We start from the raw sequence: 6020 nt of genomic DNA, 5'->3' as shown, positions 1-6020 counted from the left end.
TAGAGATTGCTTCATGTGTAGATCTGTTGGGGCGGTACACAAATTGGAGAGGGTTCATGGTGTCTGGGATGATGTTGATGTGAGCCATGACCAGCCTTTCAAAGCATTTCATGGCTACAGATTTGAGTGCTACAGGGTGGTAGTCAATTAGACAGATTACCTTGGCGTTCTTAGGCACAAGGACTGTGGTGGTCTGCTTGAAACAAGTACACTATATAATACAGTTGAAGTCGGAAGTTTACATACACTTAGGTTGGAGTCATTAAAACTCATTTTTCAACCACTCCACAAAATTATTGTTAACAAACTATAGTTTTGGCAAGTCGGTTAGGACATCTACTTTGTGCATGTCACAAGTAATTTTTCCAACAATTGTTTACAGACAGATTATTTCACTGTATCACAATTCCAGTTGGTAAGAAGTTTACATACACTAAGTTGACTTTGGCTTTAAACAGCTTGGAAAATTCCAGAAAATGATGTCATGGCTTTAGAAGCATCTGATAGGCTAATTGACATCATTTGAGTCAATTGGAGGTGTACCTGTGGATGTATTTCAAGGCCTACCTTCAAACTCAGTGCCAATTTGCTTGACATCATGGGAAAATCAAAATACACTGCTCAAAAAAATAAAGGGAACACTAAAACACATCCTAGATCTGCAAATGAAATATTCTTATTAAATACTTTTTTCTTTACATAGTTGAATGTGCTGACAACAATATCACACAAAAATTATCAATGGAAATCACATGTATCAACCCATGGAGGTCTGGATTTGGAGTCACACTCAAAATTCAAGTGGAAAACCACACTACAGGCTGATCCAACTTTGATGTAATGTCAACCGCACCAGCATATGGTCTCACAAGGGGTCTGAGGATCTCATCTCGGTACCTAATGGCAGTCAGGCTACCTCTGGCGAGCACATGGAGGGCTGTGCGGCCCCCCCAAAGAAATGCCACCCCACACCATGACTGACCCACCACCAAACCGGTCATGCTGGAGGATGTTGCAGGCAGCAGAACGTTCTCCACGGCGTCTCCAGAATCTGTCACATGTGCTCAGTGTGAACCTGCTTTCATCTGTGAAGAGCACAGGGCGCCAGTGGCGAATTTGCCAATCTTGGTGTTCTCTGGCAAATGCCAAACGTCCTGCACGGTGTTGGGCTGTAAGCACAACCCCCACCTGTGGACGTCGGGCCCTCATACTACCCTCATGGTGTCTGTTTCCGACCGTTTGAGCAGACACATGCACATTTGTGGCCAGCTGGAGGTAATTTTGCAGGGCTCTGGCAGTGCTCCTCCTGCTCCTCCTTGCACAAAGGCGGAGGTAGCGGTCCTGCTGCTGGGTTGTTGCCCTCCTACGGCCTCCTCCACATATCCTGATGTACTGACCTGTCTCCTGGTAGCGCCTCCATGCTCTGGACACTACACTGACAGACACAGCAAACCTTCTTGCCACAGCTCGCATTGATGTGCCATCCTAGATGAGCTGCACTACCTGAGCCACTTGTGTGGGTTGTAGACTCCGTCTCATGCTACCACTAGAGTGAAAGCACCGCCAGCATTCAAAAGTGACCAAAACATTGACAGGAAGCATAGGAACTGAGAAGTGGTGACCACAGACCACCTGCAGAACCACTCCTTTATTGGGGGTGTCTTGCTAATTTCCTATAATTTCCACCTGTTGTCTATTCAATTTGCACAACAGCATGTGAAATGTATTGTCAATCAGTGTTGCTTCCTAAGTGGAGAGTTTGATTTCACAGAAGTGTGATTGACTTGGAGTTACACTGTTGTTTAAGTGTTCCCTTTATTTTTTTGAGCAGTGTAAATCAGCCAAGACCTAAAAAACAAACATTTGTAGACCTCCACAAGTCTGGTTCATCCTTGGGAGCAATTTCCAAATGCCTGAAGGTACCACATTCATCTGTACAAACAATAGTATGCAAGTATAAACACCATGGGACCACGCAGCTGTCATACCGCTCAGGAAGGAGACGCGTTCTGTCTCCTAGAGATGAACGACTCTGCTCATCTATCACTCCAGTGTTAATTTTCTAAATTGTAATTACTTCGCAACTATGGCCTATTTATTGCCTTACCTCATCACGCCATTTGCACACACTGTATATAGACTTTTTTTCCTATTGTATTATTGACTGTACGCTTGTTTATTCCATGTGTAAACTCTGTGTTGTTGTTTGTCGCACTGCTTTGCTTTATCTTGACCAGGTCTCAATTGTAAATGAGAACTTGTTCTCAACTAGCTTACCTGGTTAATTAAAGGTGAAAAAAAAATAGACAAACATTGGCAGTAAAATGGCTTTACTGAGTAGCTCAGTGACTTCTAACGCGCACTGCCATAGGATGCCACCTTTCATGTCAGTTCGTCAAATGTCTTCCCTACTAGAGCTGCCCTGGTCAACTGTAAGTGCTATATTTGTGAAATGAAGACTAGGAGCAATAACGACTCAGCTGCGAAGTGGTAGGCCACACATGCTCACAGAACGGGATTGCCGATCGCTGAAGCACGTAGCACGTAAAAATCGTCTGTCCTCGGTTGCAACACTCATTACCGAGTTCCAAACTGCCTCTGGAAGCAACATCAGCGCAAGAACTGTTCGTCTGGAGCTTCATGAAATGGGTTCCGTGGCCAAGCAGCCGCACACAAGCCTAAGACCACCATACCCAATGCCAAGCATCGGCTGAAGTGGTGTAAAGCTCACCGCTATTAGACTCTGGAACAGTGGAAATGCGTTCTCTGGAGTGTTGAATCAAGCTTCACCATCTGGCAGTCTGACGGACGAATCTGGGTTTGGCGGATGCCAGGAGAACGCTACCTGCCCCAATGCATAGTGCCAACTGTAAAATTTGGTGGAGGAGGAATAATGGTCTCGGGCTGTTTTTCATGGTTCAGGCTTGGCCCCTTATTTTCAGTGAAGACAAATCTTAACACTACAGCATACAATGACATTCTCAGCGATTTTGTGCTTCAACTTTATGGCAACAGTTTGGAGAAGGCCCTTTCCTATTCAGCATGACAATGCCCCCACGCACAAAGCGAGGTCCATACAGAAATGGTTTGTTGAGGTCAGTGTGGAAGAACCTTTGGGATGAATTGAAACGCTGACTGCGAGCTAGACCTAATCACTCAACATTAGTGCCTGACCTCACTAGTCCCCGCAGTAATGTCCAAACATCACAATGCTCTCTATGGGCGTTAGGTAGCTAGCTAGCAAAGAGCTACACACAATAATACTGAAGACAATATCAGCACGTAACGTAGCTAGTTAGCTGTCAAATCACCTAAACAAACTACACTATCAATTTAGGAGTCTAAAATCTCGACTTGCAGATCGATGTGCCTCACAAAGTGGAGTTTAACATTCACAACGGCAAATATATATTGAGGAGATGTGAAACATTGCCCATGCTACATCAGTGTATTCTGCACGATTCTGGGACAAGTAGCGCTTTCCTTCAAGGAGTGAATGGGAGTCTATTGGGCGCTAGCTCACAAATTTAGTCAACAAGAAGTAAAACATTACAAATCATTTCTGAGATGTTTTAATTAACTTGCTATCTGTAGTGTCACATAGCTTTGGAATCGTGACATTACGTACTTTCAAGGAAAATAGGCACGTTTCTTGAAAAATATACTGACTTTGAGAAGGAATTGCTTGAAGATTAGCTTAGCAACCGCATAACATGAACGCGATTGGTCAACAGTCTGCTGGGTGGGGCGTTATGTTCCTTCATTGGATCCCTATCTCATTTCTATAATACATCTAGCAATGGCACCATGCAATGCACCCTGGACTAAAGAGGCAGACAAATATGACAAATGTGCTAGACCCTCCATTAAATTATACATTTGAGGTAGGAATATGGCAAAAATATGATCAATGGCTCATTCGAGAGAAGATATCCTCCCGCATTATGACATTGGCCAGTATTGAAATATAACATGTATGATAGATGTTTTCGTGATCTAAAAGTCATATTCCTATTACCTTCCAGTGTAGTGAGAGAGACTTTATCACTGTGCTATGTCCTACCGGATGGATTTCTGCCTGCTTATACGCCAATAACTCAAATACACATGAAAACATTAAATGACCCAGGGAATGACTCAGATGCACAACAATATAACATTCAAAATGGGTGATCCTTCCATTAATAAAAGGGGCTGACGAGGTAAACTCCTCAATGTTATCGTCTGAATCCCGGAAGCTTACCTTAACATCTGCTTCATCGCACCACTTATGTATTAAGCACGTCACTGGTACTTCCTGCTTTGAGTTTTTGCTTATAAGCAGGAATCAGGATGATAGAGTTATGGTCATATTTTCCAAAGGGCATTATGTCCGTCGTCAGAATGAGACCAAAGCGCAGCGTGGAAAGTGTACATCTTTCTTTATTTTAGATGAACAACAACGACCAACAAACGCAAAGTTCTGCAGGACTAATACAGCTACTGTGCAAAAACAAGATCCCACAAACTCAGGTGGAAAACAGGCTGCCTAAGTATGATTCCCAATCAGAGACAACGATAGACAGACAGCTGCCTCTGATTGGAAACTATACCCGGCCAACAAAGAAATAGAAAACTAGAATGCCCACCCAAATCACACCCTGACCTAACCAAATAGAGAAATAAACAGGCTCTCTAAGGTCAGGGCGTGACAAAGGGAGAGCGAGTGAGAGCCTTGTATGCGTTTCTGTGTGTGGAGTAAAGCTGATCTAGAGTTTTGTTGCCTCTAGTTGCACAGGTGACATGCTGGTAAAAATGTGGTAAAACTGATTTCAGTTTCCCTGCATTCAAATTGCAGACCTCGATAAGGGGCACTTCTGTATCTGCCTTTTCTTGTTCACTTATGGCCCTATACAGCTTGTTGCGTGGAGTCTTAGTGCCAGCATCAGTTTGTGGTTGTAAATAGACAGCTACGAAATATATAGATGAAAACTCTCTTTGTAAGTATATATAGTATGATCTGCAGCTCATCACGAGGTATTCTAACTCAGCCGAGCAAAAACTTGAGAAGTCCTTAAAAGCTTTTTCTGCAATGGGCTAAATCAGGGGCACACAGATATTTTCTTGGTAGTCTTGAACAAATCTACTTTGATACAAAAGTATAAACCTCACATACATGGTTATGGGCTTATCAAAAAGAAGACACCTGTACCATATCAGATATAGAGTTGAAATGTATTCAATTTTGTTCCCTAGTGACTCTAGTTCCCATAGCATAGCTTACTATATTCATCCCTCCAATTCCACCAGTTTCCCCGTGTTTTCCCAAAGGTCAATTAAACTGGTAAGAAAATATTGCAGATTGTCAATCCTCGTCAATGCTAAAACGGTAGGAGGCTAGGTTAGGATTTGAGAATTACAGCTACCATGCCCACCTATATAGCCTACTGGTGTCAAACTATGTGTCTCACATCCTTCAACATTGAAACAGCATCACAAGACATGTGGACAGATCATACAGGCCTTCACAAAGAAAACAATTTAATAAGTATTTTGTACTCCGTAAGCCAGAAGATGACATGTTCACACTGTCCCCACGCACTTCCCCTACAGAGATATGTGAAGAGAAGGAGGGACCTCCTGAATGAGTCAGACTGAGTGTGCCTGAAAACCAGACAGACAGAACATCCAAAGAGCCCTCTATGGACATTAACACACAGCATGGTGTTCGCATAGAGCGTAGATGCAGGTGTCATCTTCCTGAACAATTAAGTAATACCAGCACATCTCTCACATTTAGGTTCCTGTTTAAGAACTGCATTAAAATACAAGAACAAGGCTGTTTTCACTGGTGCAAAGTAAAAAATTGACAATATTTTCAATATTTAGTATACAACATATTTGAAATGAGATATCAAAAATGTAATAGTGTCCCAAACGGAACAAATTATTTTCTTTGAACGTTGGGAAGAGAGAGTGTGCATGCTCCTTTGCTGATAGAAAGCAGACGGACTTGGGGAGTTGTCAATGTTGTCCCAATG

This window comes from Oncorhynchus keta, chromosome 25 (assembly GCF_023373465.1).
Source record: "Oncorhynchus keta strain PuntledgeMale-10-30-2019 chromosome 25, Oket_V2, whole genome shotgun sequence".
Classification (NCBI taxonomy): domain Eukaryota; kingdom Metazoa; phylum Chordata; class Actinopteri; order Salmoniformes; family Salmonidae; genus Oncorhynchus; species Oncorhynchus keta.
This window is presented reverse-complemented; position numbering follows the sequence as displayed.